This window comes from Lithobates pipiens, unplaced genomic scaffold (genome assembly GCF_037356315.1).
Source record: "Lithobates pipiens isolate NorthernLeopardFrog02 unplaced genomic scaffold, aLitPip1_a1.2 Scaffold_18, whole genome shotgun sequence".
Taxonomy (NCBI): domain Eukaryota; kingdom Metazoa; phylum Chordata; class Amphibia; order Anura; family Ranidae; genus Lithobates; species Lithobates pipiens.
Genome location: NW_027507758.1, coordinates 81,457,889 through 81,476,165, shown reverse-complemented (window position 1 = coordinate 81,476,165; position 18,277 = coordinate 81,457,889). Strand labels below are relative to the sequence as shown.

Genomic DNA, 18,277 nt, shown 5'->3' with positions numbered 1-18,277 from the left:
AACTGCAACCATTTTTATACACAGTCCCCCATTTTAAGGGGCTCAAATGAATATAATGATAAAGAACATTTTAATTTTTAATATTTTGTTGAGAATCCTTTACTGGTAATGACTGCCTGAAGTCTGGAATACATGGACATTGCCAAGGACTGGGTTTCCTCCTGTATGGAACCCATGGACATTGCTAAAGACTGGCTTTCCTCCCAGCTGTCTTCAGTTGTTCTTTGTTTGTGGGTCTTTCTGCCTTTAGTGTTGCGTTCCACAAGTGAAATGCATGCTCAATTGGGTTGAGATCAGGTTATTGACTCCCCCATTGCAGAATATTCAACTGCTTTACCTTCAAAAGTTCCTGGATTGCTTTTACAGTGTTTTTTGGATCATTGTCCATCTGTGCTGTGAAGCGCCGTCCAATTAACTTTGCTGCATCAGGCAGAATCTGGGCTGACAGTATACTGTATCTCTAAACACTGCAGAATTCATCCAGCTGCTTCTGTCTTCTGTCACATCATCAATAAACATCAATGACCCAGAGCCACTGGAAGCCATGCATGCCCATGCCATCACACTAGCTCCACCATGTTTTACAGACGACGCTGTGTGCTTTGGATCATGAGCTGTTCCAAGCCTTCTCTATACTTTTTTCTTCCTGTCATTCTAGTAAAGATTGATCTCAGTTTCATCCGTCCAAAGAATGCTTTTCCAGAACTGGTCTGGCTTTTTTTAGATTTTTTTGGCAAAGTCTAATCTGGCTTTTCTATTCTTCATGCATATGAATGGTTTTGTCATGGGTATGCAATAGAGTTGTCTGCTTACCTGTTTCCATGTGTTCATCTCTAGAGACCAGCCGACCCTCACCTGACTGCTTTTGTAATCCATCCTCTGGCATGGTTCTGCCCTAGCTCCTATCAGAGGACTCTATATTAACCTGTGCACTGCAGGCCAACCCTGCTTATCAACCTTTGTGTGTTAGCTTCCTGTTACCTGCTGTGTGCTCTTCTGTTGTTCCGTTACCGACTTTGGCATGTCCTTGACTATCCCTGTTTGCCTGTGATCCTGACCTATTGGCGTGTCCTTGACTATTCCTGTCTGCTTGTGGCCCCGACCTTGGCTCTATCCCTCACTATCCCTATCCTCCGGTTGCCTACTGTGGGTGAGAGCTGGGGGACCCTGGGGGTCGCGACCTGGAGCCAGTTTCAGCCCAGTCCATCCTCACCTCTAGAGGCTCTGGTGAACACCTACTGGCTCTTAGACTCCGCGCCCCAGGGAATCTTACGCTCTAACCCTGGTGGGATCTGTCTCCTGTCCGCAGCAGTCAGCCGTAGGGTCCACAACCTTGCGGTGCACTCCTGATCCCTACGGTGTGCATCTGTCACCTCGCCTCAAGGTGACCTGACAGGTTTGCACCTTGTGGTAAACCCTCTGTATTAGCTCTTCTGAAATCTTCTCTTGATTTTAGACTTTGACAATGATACGCCCACCTCCTGGAGAGTGTCCACTTGTCTGGATGTATTGAATGGGTTTTTCTTTACCATAGAGAGGATCCTGCAATCATCCACCACTGCTGACTTCCATGGACATCCAGGCCTTTTTATGTTGCTGAGCTCACAGTGCGTTCTTCTTTCCTCGGAATGTACCAAACTGTTGATTTTGCCACTCCTAATTCCTGCTATCTCTCTGATGGATTTGTTTAATTTTTGAAGCCTTACAATGGCCTGTTTCACTTCCATGGGCAGCTCCTTTGAACGCATGATGTAGGTTCACAGCAATAGATTCCAAATGCAAATACATCACTTAGAATCAACTCCAGAACTTTTACCTGCTTAATTGATAAATACATAACAAAAGGAGCAGCCCAGACCTGGCCATGAAAAAGCTTTTGGTTTAATTGTCCAATTACTTTTGGACCCTTGAAAAAAAAAAAGGGGGGGAGGGGCTGGCTATTCTTAAGAGCTGCAATTCCTAAACCCTTCCTCTGATTTGGATATACACAGTGCCGTCTTTACCGCGGGGCAAAAGGGGCAGCTGCCCAGGGCCCAGTCATTGTTGGGGGGCCCCAAGCAGCCCCTTTAATCCCGTGGTGCCGCCAGGGTTTTGTTTTAGCCGGAGTTCAGCCACCTCCGGCGCTGCTCAGTTCTGTAACTTGTAAATACAAAAGCGATATCTCTGTATTTACAAGCAACAACACTCCTCTCCCCGCGGCCGCTCAAACCCCTCCCTCCTCTATACACATCGATCTCTATGAGAGAGCAGAGGAGTGAGGGCGGGGAAGCTGCACGAGCGCCGAACTCTACAGGAGAGCAGAGGCGGGAGGGGCGGGGAAGCTGTACAGAGAGAAGCTCCTCCTCTGGCAGCCTGCACGGACACACCGTGAGTACTCTGCAGCTCTTTGATATTTTCTGTGGTGGGAGAGGAGGGGGGGGCTCCGAAACTGGGGAAGAGAGCTTTGTACTGGGGGGGTGTAGACAGTGCACTCCACACGCCACGCACCCTTCAGCTCTGCACTCTACGCACCCCTGCACTCGGTCACAGTGCACCCCTCAGCCCGGCACTCTGCACACCCCTCTGATCTGCACTCTGCGCACCCCTCCACCCGCAATTCTGCGCACCCCTCTGCCCTGCACTCTGCGCACCCCTCCACCCGTAATTCTGTGCACCCCTCTGCCCTGCACTCTGCGCACCCCTCTGCTCGCAACTCCAAGCACCCCTCCGCCTGCAATTCTGCGCACCCCTCCGCCCTGCACTCTGCGCACCCCTCCACTTGCAACTCAATGCACACCTGCACTCCACGCACCCCTCCGCCTGCAATTCGGCTCACCCCTCTGCACTGTACTCTGCGCACCCCTCCGCCCTGCACTCTGCGCACCCCTCCGCTCGCAACTCCGCGCACCCCTGCACTCCATGCACCCCTCCGCCCGCAACTCTGCACACCCCTCCGCCCGCAACACTGCACATGCCTCAACCCTACATTTCGAGCACAGCGCACCCCTCAGCCCTACACTACGCACACTCCTCAGCCCTGCACTCCATGCACCCCTCAGCCCTGCACTCTGCGCACCCCTCAGCCCTGCACTCTGCGCACCCCTCAGCCCTGCACTCTGCGCACCCCTCAGCCCTGCACTCTACACACTTCTCAGCCCTGCACTCCATGCACAGCGCACCCCTCAACCCTGCACTTTGTACATAGCTCACCCCTCATCACTGCACTGTAATGATGTGCTGTAACCTCTAGCAACCAACAAGTGAGCTGTAATGATGTGCTGTAACCTCTAGCACCAGTGAGTGGTAATGATGCGCAGCAACCTTCAGCAAAAAATCAGTGAACAGTAATGATCTCTTGTCATTTCTAGCAACCAAGTAGTGAGCAACAATAATGATGTGCAGTAACCTCTAGCAGCCAATAGGTGAGGGGTAATGCTGTGCAGTAGCCTCTAGCAACCAATTGGTGAGCGGTAAGGATGTGCAGTAACCTCTAGCAACCAATCAGCAAGCAGAAATGATGTGCTGTAAGCTCTAGCAACTAATCACTGAGTCGTAATGTGTGCTGTAACCTCTGGAAACCAATCGCTGCCTGATCTGCTGCAGTGAAGTGATTTTGAGTCTAGTTGCTATTTATTGTATGTCTCAGAGTGTGGGGCTTTGGGGGGACCCCAAAAAAATGTTTGCCCAGGCCCCAATCAATATTAAAGATGGCCCTGGATATACATACTCTCAAATTAAACCTGTGAGTGTGCACTTTCAGTCCATATCCATGATATAACTATAGCTTGATTACATTTTGGTAAATTCCTGAAAAAAACTAAAATTGTGCCTGTGTCCAAATATATATGGACCTAACTGTATATTCACGATTGCTACGCACTTTGTTCTGACAAATGGTACGTCTGCTTATATTGTATCATATGCGTGACCTAGTTCCAGTTAATAACACTGTGAATTGATCTAAGCAATGTTATTAATTGTTTTTTTGGCTGACGCGAATGGCGACGGACGTGTAGCTGAGGAGCTCCAGCCGTTCACGGAGCTATCCATCGCCATCCGCCCACCACCGCACACAATCTGCTTCCAAAACTGCCCTACCTGGACCGCACTGTGCCGCCACGGGGATCTGGGCACTTATCTCCCAGCACTGAGGCTCCCGGCCGCCCGGACCTGCCGCTGAATCCTCCGCCGGCCACCGCCATCTTTGGCCTCCGGGATCGCCTGAGGACGCCGAAGCCACACCGGCGGGAGAGGTAAGGGGCTGCCATCGGTCCCCTCCTGTCATCTCCCCCCTCGCCCGGGTCTCATTTGGGGCAGTTTCGGACTTCCGCGGTCCTCGGGGAGCCCGCGACCGGCTCTGGCCTAGTGCGGCCTACTGAGGCCTAAGGATCCCCGGGGTCTCCTACAACTGCTGCCCCGGACAGTGCTCCACGGCCGTTCCGGCCTACAATTGCGGCCGCGGTTTGCCTCCTTGCGCTGGCCTGATGATTGCCTTCCCACCCCCCCCCCCCTCACGGAGACTTGCTTTATCAATATCTACCTGCGGTCCTCCACCCACGTTTGTCTGTAACACCCGGCCTGCTCTCCTGGCCCACTATTTCAGGTAGACATCCTTGTTACAAGCATCCCCTGCAGCATCATACTCCCTCTGATTACAGACCCTGCTCTGGCTATCAATGTGTACTCATTTACTTTAATGCAGCAGGGGACTGACAACTTTACATTGATTTTACCTGGATGGCCTTTCAATCCTCTCAGATAATAAGCCAAAATACCTCCCAGAATTACTGTGGTGGCTTTCATCTTGATCTCATGATTGTTACCGCATGACCGCATCTTACCGCATGCAAGCCCCTCCTAAATGATCTAGACTTTCACTTATAAGGGCCTGACCTGACATATGGAGAGGTAGGTCGGACCTACACTCAGCTCCCGGCTCCCCCGGCCCCACAGCCCTCATTTCGGACAGTAAACCGGACCAAACGTAGCTCCATGGGGAAAGACAAGCTCAAAGCACACAAGGGCGGCAATGGCCGCCACCACGGAGGGGACCTGGATGATTATTTTGGCCATGGCAGGTTGTCCTCACAGCATCGATCAGCATCTAAAGGGACGCCGGCCCCTCCATCCCCGGCGCGCTCTGAATCAGCCCTGCAATCTCAGGTGCGTCCCCACAGCCAGCTCTCACACTTTGAGGACTCTGCCCTCTCCCCCAGGCTTACCAGAAGCCGTTCGAATGCCTCCCTGGGATCAGGAGATGGATGGGACATGGACGACAACATACGTATACGGGGGATTCCCGAGTCGGTTGACCCCAAGAATCTACCTGCTGCTGTGACGGCTATCTTTAATCAAATACTTCAACGCCCCAAAGATGACCCGATTGAACTGGATCGGGTACACCGCACGTCGGGTCCCCGCACCCCTGACCCCTCCTTCCTCCGTGACACTCTGTGCCGTGTCCATTTCTACAAAATAAAGGAGGACATTATGAGGGCTGCCAGCACTCAGCAGTCGATTCTATTCAACGAAACACCTATCATGCTCCTTCCTGATCTCTCCCGCCAAACACTAGCAATGCGGAAATCCCTGAGACCCCTCACGCAACTACAAGCGAGGCAGATCAAGTACCAATGGCGTTTTCCGTTCCATCTTCGAGTGCACCACGTGGGTAAAACCGCCATATTTCGTACATTGGGGGACTTGCCTACATTTCTCAGTACGCTTGAACTGCCTCAAGTCACGTTGCCCGATTGGCCATTTGCTCCGACCACCCCTGGTCTACCCTACACCCCGCAGTGGCAGAAGCAGGGTCGCAGGCGCACCCCTCGATCTCCGCTACCTCAGGACCCCAACGACTGACCTGATCCTGTGGGCCCACCCGGGCCTGTTTTCTCTCTCCACCTCTGGGGTCCTCCCCCGTGATGTGCTTGGACCCGAACGGGTCAAATAGCTTTGCTGCTGATTAACCCTTTTGTTTGCAGGTTTTTTGTATATTTCTTATGTCCTCTGTTGCTGTGCATCCCCCCCATATCCTTACAGTTGGGGTGCTCTGTTATGCCTTTTTTTTTGCCCGTTTATGGAATGATCTCAGGACTTGTCCCTGCACCCCACTATCTGCAGCAGCCCCCCCTGGGTTGCCCTTGCCATACTTAACAGTTGCTGCTATGTTTGGTCTATCCCCTCCCTGGGGCCTGTTACATATCCTTTCCCCTATGCCTCATAGATGTCTCTATTTCATGCCGGTTTACTGACGCATTTACTGATGACCGCTAAGATAATTTACGTTGTTATGTTATTTGGTTTACTTTTTAGGTCGCAACTGAACCCGGTTTACCCGTGGGGCCGGGGTGCTGGGAGCTGCCCGGCTCGGTGATTCTGCTCCGCGCCCTTACCCCCCCCCTACGGGTTTTTTTTGTTTGTTTTTTTCTATTTTTATTTTTTGCTGTGCGCCCCACGGTGTTCCCATGATCACTGTGGGGGGCACCGATTTTTGCCTTTATGATAGGCTTTTTTTCTACATGCTGCTTACTTTTTGGAGCCACCTAGTGGCCTTTTTTGTTTTTGTTTTTGTCTTACTCACTACTTTTTTTTACATGACCTCTTGGGCCTGTCTCCCACGATTGATGTTTACAGCTATTGTATTCCATGTACCCCTGTTTATTTTACCGGGAGCGGGTGACCATGTCTATAATTCTTGCTACTCCCTATACAAGGTTGTTATACTGTCTTTTCTCTCTCTTCTTACCTTTTTTTCTTCCCTCCGTCTTCTCTCTGCCTGTACCCTTCCACCCTTTGCCTCTCCCCCTGCCCCCCCTGCCCTACCTCTATTCCCGTTCCCTACCCCAACAGGGTTCGCCCATGGTGGCACTTATCATGCTGATTCTGAGCTCCCCCCTACGACCCCCCCATGGCTAGTGACAGTTCCATAACCTTTGCCTCCTTTAATTGTAGAGGTTTCAACATGCCTGAGAAGCGGAGCCAGACACTCTACCATTTTCACAAGAAGCGTGCGAAAATTCTGCTGCTTCAAGAAACACACTTTCGCGCGGTAGCTATCCCAGCCCTGCGCAATAGGTATTACTCGCAATGGTTTCACAGTGTTAATCCTCAGGCCAAATCTAAAGGGGTATCTGTTGCCTTTCATAAATCTTTTAACCCGGAGGTTCTAGACTCTCTCATAGATGACTCGGGTCGCTATATGTTTCTGAAACTGAAACTAAATGATTTTCTTTTCACAGTGGCTAACATCTACATGCCGAACGTGGGTCAGGCTCGGTTCCTCTCCTCGGTCCTCACCAGACTATCCTCCTTTGGAGGGTCAGCCTTCATTATTGGCGGTGATCTCAATATTGCCCTCTCCCCATCCGCAGACACATCCTTGGGTAAGTCTTCCGTTCCTTATTCCACCTTGACACGCATTAAATCACTTTTACATTCATCCCATCTGGTGGATGCCTGGCGAATCCAGCATCTCACGGAAAGGGATTACAGTTACTTCTCAATTGCACACAACTCCTACAGTAGATGTGACCACTTTCTCATATCACAATCACTACTAGACACGCCTCTCCAAACGTCGATCGGTAACTTTCTGTGGTTCGACCATGCCCCCATCTACCTGACTCTGGTCCGCCCCCCTGCTACCCGCCGGGGAGCGAGCTGGAGACTTAACGACAACCTGCTGCGGGACTCCGTGTGTATGGCGGATGTCTCTAAAGCCATTAAAGATTTTATAGGTGACCATTCCACTGACACTACCTCCCCTATGAACCAATGGGACACACTCAAATGTGTGCTCCGGGGTACCCTTATACAACACAGTTCTCGCCTTAAAAAGGCCCGAGCCCATGACATACGCAGACTCCTTACTACCATTGCGGACCTCGAACCCCTTCACAAAAAGGATTTGGATCCTGCTGTTTTTGTTCAGCTTTCCAACGCCCGCAGGGACCTACTCCAGCTCCTAGACGTGCACTCCCCGATTGCCAGGGATAAAGTGCGGAACCATTTCTACTCACTGGCAAATAAATGTGGTAAACACCTGGCTAGGGTTATCCATCCTAGACCCCCGCAACATTCTATCCCCTTCATCGTTCAATCGGACCATACAAAAACATTTAACACCTCTGGGATATCTGCATCCTTCAGGCAATACTACTCACAGCTTTATAACCTTCCGCATGCAACCCCTCCAGATAGGTCCCCCCCATCTTCTGACCCCACGCAAGCTTATATTTTGGAGACCGCCCTACCTACTATTGACACTGTGGACGCGACGGCCTTGGATGAGCCCCTAATTACCTCTGAATTTTTACAGGCTATCAAAGCCCTTAAAGTGGGAAAATGTCCGGGCCCTGACGGCTTTATACCCCGGTTTTACAAAACTTTTGCCCCCCAACTTGCACCCCTTCTGACAAAAGACTTTAATTCGGTAGACAGCTCTAACCTCCCTTCCAAGGACTCTTTATCTGCTAACATCTCTATTATCCCTAAACCGGGCAAGGAACCATCCCAATGCAGTAGCTATCGGCCCATCTCCCTGCTCAACATAGATATTAAGCTATTCGCAAAAGTTCTAGCTACCCGTCTGTCCCCTCTACTGCCTAAAATTATTCATAATGATCAAGTGGGGTTTGTGCCTGGCAGGGAAGCAAGGGACAACACCACCAAGACGATACATCTTATTTCCCTGATCCAACGTAAAAAACCTAAGAGCTTGCCTCTTATCTTTCGACGCTGAAAAGGCCTTCGATAGGGTCAGTTGGAGGTTTCTACAGCTGTCTCTAGAACAACTTGGCCTCGGAGCTCCCTTCATCTCTAAAGTTATGTCCCTATATTCACGACCCTCAGCTGCGGTCCTGGTCAACGGAACCACATCAGCCCCCTTTGATATTGCAAACGGCACCCGACAGGGCTGCCCCCCTGTCCCCCCTCCTCTTTGTCATCATCATTGAACATTTAGCCTGTGCCATACGACAAAACCCCTCCATCCTCAGTATTCAAACTCCGTCTGCACATCACAAACTCTCCCTGTATGCTGATGACCTCCTTGTGTATATTCAGAATCCACACACCTCCCTACCATCCCTACTCAGAGAATTTCAACGTTTTGGTATCCATAGTAACTTTAAGATCAACATCTCTAAGACAGAAGCCCTCAACATATCCCTCACCCCCTCCACGCTGTCCCTTCTAAAGTCCAACTTTTCATTTAAATGGCAAACCAAGGGGATCTCTTACCTAGGGGTCATTATACCCTCCAACCTAGCTGATTTGTTTTCCCTGAATTATATTCCCCTGCTTAACCGTATACGGAAGGACCTTGAGGAGTGGGGGGGATCTCCTTTGCCCTGGTTCGGAAGGATTAATATCCTAAAGATGGACACTCTACCCAAGTTCCTGTATTTATTTCAAACGATCCCCATCCACGTCCCCAAATCATTTTTTATCTCCCTACGCTCGCTAGCTATCAGATTCATGTGGAACAGGGGCCTCCCCAGAGTTAAATTTAAATTGCTTACACTCCCGAAGACTATGGGAGGAACGGGCCTCCCTGACTTTGAGACCTACCATACAGCTGCTCATATGTCCCGCATCATAGAATGGTTCCCCCGTCCTCCTTGCAAGGCCTCGGTGTCCGTTGAACAAGACCTTTCTCCTGTAGATCTCCGAGCTCTTCTATGGGGATACAAACAAGACTACTCTCGTATGACCTCCTTATCCCCACTGACCTTGGCCTCCTTGAAGCTGTGGTATATGACAGGGCTAAACACCACCCTTTCCTCTGATCCGGGCCCCCTGATGTCCCTCTTTGACCATCCTGCCTTACCACAAAGTACGGGGGCAGCCTCCCTAGGACCCTTTAAGCGTACGGAGTGGCCGCAAGCTCGCACATTTGTGCATCCTTCTCAGGGGACCTCGGTCCCCGCGGCAGACTCCGGAGATTGGCTCACGGCCCTACATGTGTCCACGTTTACCAAACGCCTACACTCCTCCTCTCAAATACATCGCAAGCTCACCAACTTCGAGGAACTGTGCTCGCTCCCAGAAACTCCCAAACACCTACTATCCTCCTTATATAACCTACTGCAGACTTTAGCACATGATCAACTCCCACATTACACTAGGCTGTGGTCTGCGGATTTGGGTGAAGACATCTCTGTGCCGGAATGGCAAACCTCTTTTCATTTCACACATAAGTCTACCATCTCCTGCTACTCTCAAGAAAAGAACTACAAGCTATTGTCCAGATGGTACAGAGACCCTGCTACTTTACACAAAATCTTCCCGTCTACACCAGCCACCTGCTGGCGCTGTGAAGCTTCAGTCAGAACTTATATGCATGTCTGGTGGGACTGTGAGAGGATCCGCCCCTTCTGGACGCAGGTTTTTGAATGTTATAATCTCTTAGCCGGATCCTATCTCTCCGAAAATCGCATTACTCTCCATACTGCCCGGGTCTATTACATCGCAGAGACAGAGATTGCTCCGCTTTTTTATGTCCTCTGCTAGACAACTGATACCTGCTTATTGGAAGACGACGAATACTCCCCCATTGTCACGGTGGGTATCGATTATGAATGACACCATGAGAATGGAGGAGATGTTGGCACTGGACAATGACACTTAGACCCCTTTCACACCAGGGCGTTTTGCAGGCGCTATAGCGCTAGAAATAGCGCCTGCAAAACGCCCTAAAGAAGCTGCACCATTGTGTGTAGTGTGAAACCCCCGAGGGCTTTTACACTACAGCGGTGCGCTGGCAGGACGTCAGAAAAAAGTCCTGCCAGCAGCTTCTTTGGAGCGGTGAAGGAGCGCTCCTCCACCGCTGCTGCCCATTGAAATCAATGGGGCAGCGCTGTAATGCCGCCGGCAAAACGCCGCTATTGCGGCGTATTGCCGGCGGTTTTAACCCTTTCGCGGCCGCTAGCGGGGGTAAAAGCGCCCCGCTAGCGGCCGAAATGCGCCGCAAATCCGGCGGTAAAACGCCGCTAAAAATAGCGGCGTTTTACCGCCGCCGCTATCAGCGGTGTGGTGTGAAAGGGGTCTTACACCAAATTTATATCTCAATGGTCGATCTGGCTCCGCTTCTCCTCCTCTGACGCCTTAAAGAACCAAATCTTGAACGCATAAGGACATTGTGGGCTCTCTCTTACCTACCCCCCTTCCCCATGCCCCTTCCCCCTCCCCCCCTTACCTCCCCTCTCCTCTCCTCTTGCTATCTAGCTTTCCCCTCTACCACTTTGTTCCTCTTTATTTTGCTCCTCTCCTCCCTTTCCTCCTCTCTCTCTCTTTCTATCTTCTTTATGTCATTGATTAAATATTGTCTCATGTAGTAACCCATGAGTATTTTTCACTACTGTGGCCTCATGGATCGGAGAGCAGGCCGTCTTCCCTACTCTCCAAGCTTCCCATCTGGGACCGGCTGTGGCCGATAGTCATTAACCGGCCCCCCGTAAATGTACTCCTGTTACTGTTCCTGCTTGCATTTGCCTCATGATGGTTAGGCTCGGTTCACACAGGGGGCGACACGAGGTGACACGACTTGCCGCGCGGCGACCTGCCGCGACCTCAGCGGCGACTTGCAAATGACTTCTGTATAGAAGTCAATGTAAGTCGCCCGAGGTCGCCCAAAAGTAGTACAGGAACCTTTTTTCTAAGTCGGAACGACTCGAGTCGCTCCTCTTAGAACGGTTCTGTAGTACAGAACGGGGGCGACTTGTCAGGTCGCGGCACGGCAAGTCGCGTTGCCTCATGTCGCCCCCTGTCGCCCCCTGTGTGAACCGAGCCTTACTGTTTTATTGTTTTTACTTGAAATGTTTCAATAAAAATATTTTCAACACTAATTGTTTTTTTGTACACTTTTTTCTGCACAAATGTACCATGTTTTTTGGGTTTTTTGCAACTTTATAAATTCAATAAGAATATTATCTTTAAAAAAACAAAAATATAAAATCCTCCTCTCCTGCCAAGGTGTTAGTGAAGAATGCATTTGGGGGGGGGGGGTAGTTAGAGGAAGAAGGGGTGAACATGGTATAGGGGTTGCAAAAGGTGAGAGGGTGAAAAGAGAAGCATTAAAGGGGAAGCAGAGAGAAAGAACAATAGCAGGGGGGGGGGGGGGATGTGCGAAGGGGTAACCATGTATTTAAAGGGGTAAAGGGGGTAGCAAAACTAAAGCTTGTCATAGATTGATAGAATTTCATATGAAAATTATTAACAAAAGGCTTAGAAAAATTTGTAAGAACATTCTCAGAACATTTGTTTGTCGTGTGGAAGATTTTGATTGTTTATAACATTCGATTTTGGAATGAATGGACTTTACCAAATAAAAATCATATATAATGTTAGAAATTTGTTCATGTAAAATTTTCCACCCTGGCACTAAAATGAACATTGATTTGACCCACTAATGTTTACAAAAACAAACTTTCTTAAAACCTTCTTTTCCTAAGAAGTTTCGTAAAAATGTCTACCCATCTATAACCAGCTTTAAGAAAGATGTAATCACTTTGGGAGAAGGCATCTTCTATATTTCTTTATAATTTCTCCTTGAATCAACTTTCAAACTTTTAATAAAATTCCAAGATTGAGATGTGAACTTTCAGAATCTGCTGGATAATCTTGAAGAAGTCAGTTGATGTTTTTTGTTAAGTTTCTGATATCTCCCTGTGTAGCCATGAAAGACTTTAATGGTTGTTCCACATTTTACAGCTTCCCAGGATCCATACAGTCTATAAATAAAAATGTATATCCCATAAATGAAATGCATCTTCTAGCCACCAGATGTCTCCTCCCCACCTACCTTCTACAGCAGGCAACGACTAAACAGCTTTTTAGTAAAGCAACACTGACGCCTAAAGGCCATAATATGTAACTAAAAAACATTGAGAAATGTTTTAATAATGTACTTTGCATGGAGACAGATAAGGATAGCTTTATTGCTTGATGGCATGAACAGAATAAATAGAAACAAAAAAAGTTTATATATATATATATATTGTATCTCACAAAAGTGAGTACACCCCTCACATTTTTGTAAATATTTTATTCTACCTTTTCATGTGACAACACTGGAGAAATTACACTTTGCTATAATGTAAAGTAGTGAGTGTACAGCTTGCATAACAGTGTAAATTTGCTGTCCCTTCAAAATAACTCAACACACAGGCATTAATGTCTAAACCTCTGGCAACAAAAGTGAGTATACTCCTAAGTGAAAATGTCCAAATTGGACCAATTAGCCACTTTCACTTCCCGGTGTCATATGATTAGTTAGTGTTACAAGGTCTCAGGTGTGAGCTCTGGTGAACTCCTTGCCCAAGAGGGTTAGGGCAGTGCTGGAAAATAATGGTGGCCACACAAAATATTGACACTCTGGGCCCAATTTTGACATTTTCACTTAGACCTCTTTCACACTGGGGCGTTTTTCAGGCGCTTTAGCGTTAAAAAAAAGCGCCTGTAAAGCACTTGAAAGAAGCCTCATCTGCAGTCCCAATGTGAAAGCCCAAGTGCTTTAAGAGCCCTTTCACAATGTCAGCGCCCGAAAAATGCTCGTAAAGCGCCGCTTAAACTAGCAGCGCTTTACCAGCTTTTTTCGAGCATTATTGGGGTGCTTTTAACCCCTGCTAGTGGCCAAATAAAGGGTTAAAAGTGCCCACAAAACGCTGCTGCCAATAGCGTTTTTCAGGCGTTTTACAGGCACTTCCCATTGATTTCAATGGGAAGGGGCGCTTTAGGAGCATTGTATTCACCGCTCTAAAAGCGCTGCAAAGAAGCTGCTTGCAGGACTTTTTTTGATGCCCTGCCAGGGCAGCGCCTCGGTGTGAAAGCACTCAGGCTTTTACATTGAGATTGCAGTTGCAGCTTCTTTCGGACGTTTTTTTAACGCTAAAGCGCATAAAAAACGCCTGAAAAACGCCCCAGTGTGAAAGAGGTCTTAAGGGTGTACTCACTTTTGTTGCCAGCGGTCTAGACATTAATGGCTGTGTGTGGAGTTATTTTGCGGGGACAGCAAATTTACACTGTTATACAAGCTGTACACTCACTACTTTACATTGTAGCAAAGTGTCATTTCTTCAGTGTTGTCAGATGAAAAGATAGAATAAAATATTTACAAAAATGTGAGGGGTGTACTCACTTTTGTGAGATACTGTATATTCTCTCCCCTGAGCCTGTACTATTGAATTTGGGCTCCACCCAAACATCCTCCAACCTAAAATGCTATAAAACAAAAAGAAAGTACCTTGAGCAATAGCTTTCATTAAATTCTTATACTTACAAGATGTTCTTAGAAAATAACTTAAAAACACTTTCATCTAGGGTGGGCATGGAATTTGGAGTTAGTTCACCTTTTAATTTTTAATGAAAAGATGAACTTAAACTTAAGCAGAAAGCACAACCTGCATATGTAATATGCAAATATTGCTGTATATATATATATATATATATATATATATATATATATATATATATATATATATATATATATATATATACACACACACACACACACACACACACACACACACACACACACACATACATACGGCCACTTTATTAGGTACACTTTGCTAGAATCGGGTTAGACCCCCTTTTGCTTTCAGAACTGCCTTAATTCTTTGTGGCATAGATTCAACAAGGTGTTGGAAACATTCCTCAGCGATTTTAGTCCATAATGACAGGATAGCATCACACAGTTGCTAAAGATTTGTCCTCTTCACATCCATGATGTGAATCTCCCATTCCACCACATCCCAAAGGTGCTCTACTGGATTGAGATCTGGTGACTGTGGAGCCATTGGAGTACAGTGACCTCATTGTTATGTTCAAGAAACCAGTGGTGAGATGATTTGAGCTTTGTGACATGGTGCATTATCCTGCTGGAAGTTATAAAGGGATGGCTATGGTCAGCAACAATGCTCAGGTAGGCCGTGGTGTTTAAACGATGCTCAGTTGCTACTAGGAGGTCCAAAGTGTGCCAAGAAATTATCCCCCATACCATTACACCACCACCACCAGCCTGAACCGTTGATGAAAGGCAGGATGGATCCATGATTTCATGTTGTTTACGCCAAATTCTGACCGTACCATCTGAATGTCGCAGCTGAAATTGAGACTCATAAAACCAGGCAACGTTTTTCCATTTTTCTATTTTGCATTTTTGGTGAGCCTGTGCGAATTGTAGCATCAGTTTCCTGTTCTTAGCTGACAGGAGTGGCACCCGATGTGGTCTTCTGCTGCTGTAGCCCATCTACATCAAGATTCGATGTGTTGTGCGTTCAGACATGGTATTTAGCATACCTTGGTTGTAACGAGTGGTTATTTGAGTTACTGTTGCCTTTCTATCATCTTGAACCATTCTACTCATTCTCCTCTGACCTCTGACATCAACAAGGCTTTTTTTGGTCCTCAAACCTGCCACCCACTGGATATTTTCTCTTTTTCAGACCATTCTCTGTAAACCCTAGAGATGGTTTTGCGTGAAAATCCCAGCAGATCAGCAGTTTTTGAAAATATTTAGACCAGCCTGTCTGGCACTAACAACCATGTGAATGGCAATTTGTGTTATCGAGCCGTTGAACAGGTGTACCTAATAAAGTGGCTAGTGAGTATATATATAGATATCTATCTGTCTATCTATATATATAATATAATATACACACACAACCTTGTGAATGGCAATTTGTGATATCGAGCCATTGAACAGGTGTACCTAATAAAGTGGCTGGTGAGTATATACAGATATATATATATATATATAGATATCTGTATATACTCACCAGCCACTTTATTAGGTACACCTGTTCAACGGCTTGATAACACAAATTGCCATTCGTGTGTGTGTGTGTGTGTGTGTGTGTGTGTGTGTGTGTGTGTGTGTGTGTGTGTGTGTGTGTGTGTGTGTGTGTGTGTGTGTGTGTGTGTGTGTGTGTGTGTGTGTGTGTGTGTGTGTGTGTGTGTGTGTGTGTGTGTGTGTGTGTGTGTGTATATGCTATACTTTAAGAGAAGGCTTTTAAATTAATAAAACATAGTGTCATACTTCAAAAATGAACACGTTTCCCTTTAAGCCCGGTCCAGCTCTTGACACAATCTCTCTAATCACATTATTTAAGCTCTGCAAACAGTTTACATGTAACTCCCTTTCACCCGTGTGCCAGGACTTGGTTCTAATAAGGACTATGTACAGGAAATGCAGATCTGCCCTAAAACTAAACAAGAGTCCAGCCCAGGATCATACTGCACTGAGCACCGTCAGGAGAGGACAACACTGCTAACATACTTATACACCATCTACGTGTAATAACTTGGAGCATAAGCTGCTGAGATCAGACCAGAGACTATACAGGTAATTTTTCTTCTTTACACATCTTCAAGGGACAGTCCGCCAAATCTCATATTTCAGGTTTCGATGGGTGAAATGAACGTATAACAAAAAACATTTTCTTGCATTTTGGACAATTCCCCTGTCAGGGCTTATGATTTCTGTGACCTATTGGGGCCATTTCCCTTCAACTCCTTTCCCGAAGGTGTAACAGGAGAGAAAATCACCCCAAAGTGAGGGGAAACTCCCATCTTAGATAGTTGTCACCAGAACTTGTTCTAATTGCTTGTCAACATTTTTGGATTTCTCCTCACTTACTGTCTCTGGGACAATGGTCAGCTCACTAGGACAAATAGAGAGGGTGAAGTCCGGTACGACTTTTAGTACATTAGGGTGCCTAGGCAGCACATTCATTTTAAATGGGTTGCCTTAAAGGGGTGTTCCAGCGGGGAAAAACATTTTTTAAAAGTTAGCAGCTAGAAAAAAAAGTAACTGCTGACTTTTAATAAGGGCACTTACCTTTCCAGGGCGCCCGTGATGTCGGCCGCCCAAGGCCGACCCGTCCCTCGGCTCTCGGGTCCCATCGCCGCCATCCTCACTAAGGGAAACAGGCAGTGGAGCCTTGCGGCTGCACTGCCTGTTTCCTACTGCGTATGCATGAGTCGCACGGCGCTTTGTGAATGGGACGCGCTGTGTTAGGAAACACATAGTTTCCAGAACACAGCGCGCCCCATTACCCAGAAGACAAAGTGAGGAGGAGAGAAGACCGAAGATCACTGTGGAGTAGGAAGAGGCAGATTAGAAAGACTAGCAACAGGGGTTTCTGGTAAGATAAAACGTTTTCAAATGTTTTTTTTTTTTTTTTACAAATGTCAATGTTTTTTTTTTAGGGTGGTCCTCCACTTTCAAGTAGAACTATAGGCAAAAAACTTTTTTTTTTTTCATTTTGGAAAGAGCAAGGGAGGGTTATAACCCCTGTCAGATTTTTGTTCACCAGCTGTGTCCCATTGGGGAGATTTTCCTTCACTCCCTGTCCCATAGCCAAACCAGGAAGTTCCTGAAAATTAAAGGAATTCCTTGGGGATCCCCAGGTCACCTGAACTAGTGTCCCCATTGGAAGATTTCCCTGCTATTACTTTTCTGGGAACAACCCAAAATGTGGGATTTTCTTTTGCTATCACTTTCAATGATAACGGTAAACAAATAGAGAGGGTGAATCTCCCTGGGGGGGCACAGACAACAATAAAAACCAACAGGTCTTCTAATCCCTCTCCAGTCTATCCAAAACAAAAACAAAAGTTTTGCCTTCAGGTAAACTTTAATATAACACACGTTAAGGTGCAGTCACATTGCGTTAAAAAAAAAAAAACACCCACTGCTCCAAAAGCCAATGTTCCCCTCTACTGCTGGGGATACACTGGGTGCTGGCTGTGCCAACTCATCCTCATTCTGTGTAGGCGATGTGCAGGAAACAGAAAAGACATCCACTAATGACATCACTTCCTTCCTTCAAACTTTATTGAAAGGACACTGCTTACTGCCAGTTCCGAATTGGAAACTGCCCCTAACTGACGCATTTTACCCTGAAAAGCTTAGTCATAGAGATGAAGTTGTTCTGGGGGGAGATATTTAAAGGCGCTGTACACGTGAACCTTTTTTGTTGTTTTAACTACGGTAACTCATGTTGTGGCTGCAGTTTCTAGTGTTATAGCTGATTGATCCCTCTTTACCAAAGTAATAGACAACTTTTTGTTCTGGGTCATGCAGAGTCCAATACATGCCTTGTCTTTCCTTTGTGTTGCATCACAAATGTGGAGTTCTAATGTGATGATATATGAAAACAAAATTTAGCGCTAAAATTTCTCATAGAACAGTGTGACAGTAATACAACAGGCTGTACAAAAAATTCCAATGGAGATAAAAGTCCAAAGAATAAAAAAACAAATAGAAACACCAATTTAATGAACTTCCCTA

At 47.1% G+C, this 18,277-nt stretch overlaps 1 protein-coding gene across 1 annotated transcript in view; it reads left to right on the top strand.

The window, feature by feature from the left end:
• Positions 1-16,163: 16,163 nt before the first annotated feature.
• FAM177B (family with sequence similarity 177 member B) overlaps positions 16,164-18,277 on the top strand; it is a 54,956-nt gene continuing 52,842 nt past the window's right edge. The window contains exon 1 of the mRNA XM_077485841.1: positions 16,164-16,327. The gene's annotated coding sequence lies outside the window, so the exon portion shown is untranslated. The remainder of the gene's footprint in view (positions 16,328-18,277) is intronic.